Genomic DNA, 1461 nt, shown 5'->3' on the forward strand with positions numbered 1-1461 from the left:
TTTCCAAAACCAGAACTCAGAAATTGCCATATCAGGGCCTTTTCCAAAATCAGAAAATTTATGCACGAATGAGTTACTGCAACATCAGCTCACCTCACAACCCCTAAAACACACTTGCTAATACCCCATCTAAGTCCCCCTAAGCCCAATCCCCAGTGCTACTCCCTTTGCTGAGTAGTCCGGCATGCAATAAACTTGAAGAAATGTTTCTACTTTGGTGTGGTTTTGGCTTTGATCCGAAACCTTTCAAGTACCATACCAGAAATTCCTCCAGCAAAGATATGCCGTTTCAACCACAGGACAGCCTTTACTCCTGAATATCATGTTCACAGCACCTCGGCTTGCTGCTGTTTGAGTATTTGTTTTTAAAAGTTGCCAAAAACTCTCGGAGCATTTCAACAGACTTTTAATTAATACAACAAATTTGACTCTTCTTAAATTGGCTATGCACCCGAGAGAAGTCCATAAATGTATGCAGAGAAGTCTTGCAGTATGTATTATGGGAAATACCCCCAAGATGTTTGGTTGCACATAAAGTAAATGCCACAATTAAATGAGTAGCGTGATTATTTTTTGTTTCTTACTTCATGCAACAGTGATATTTACATTACATGTAGTTTATTAAGGCTACAATGTCATTATAGAAATAGTCAAAGTGTTTTAAAAATTAACAAAATGTAACACAGAGACGCCCCATGCTCTTGGGGGGTGGAGAATGATGCCCATAAAATTTCCTTGGCATAGAGTCATCACCAACCCTTAATTTGTTGAAATACATAGTATCTGTGAAGGCAGAAAAGCAAAACACAGTAAAAGAGGCAAGTTTGCATGTGCTGTTATTTGTAAGAGCTGTTGAATCTGTTTTGACACAGTGACTTTCTTCATATTATTGCTACATGTTTGATGCCACTGTTGGAACCAGTCAAACCACCTCCTCTCTTGCTCTTTTTTATTGCCTGTTTTACCAAACATAATACCGTTTTCCAGATATTAGTCTCTCTTTGTAATGTGTCAAATATGAATGACATGAAGTCTATCTTTGCTTCTAAGGAGCATCCCGGCTGCACCTGAATCAGATCATTCATGACAGCCAACGTCACAATTCAAATGCACCCATTCTTCCTCAGTTGGCCTTATGGATTGCCCAGCTTTTGTATGCAAAGGAATTGATTGAACATGCCATGGTTTAACACATTGCCGCAAATGACGGCTGTAGTGAAAAAAAATGTGTTTCTAAGCACAGTTGTTGTTGTTTAATGCCATCGAGTCTTAGACGACTCATCGTGACCCTATGAACGAACAGCCTGAGCACTGTTCGTACACAGAGTTTCCAGAGACAAGCCATTTTGGAAGTGGATGCCGCTCCTGCTTCCAGGCTTGATTTAGTCGGGAAGCTCCAGCCAACACTGTCCACCATGGGTGCCCATTACCACGATTGGCACATCATTGTCACAGGCTTCA

Source organism: Elephantulus edwardii, unplaced genomic scaffold, assembly GCF_000299155.1.
Source record: "Elephantulus edwardii isolate Elephantulus edwardi_28Jun2011 unplaced genomic scaffold, EleEdw1.0 scaffold00011, whole genome shotgun sequence".
NCBI lineage: Eukaryota > Metazoa > Chordata > Mammalia > Macroscelidea > Macroscelididae > Elephantulus > Elephantulus edwardii.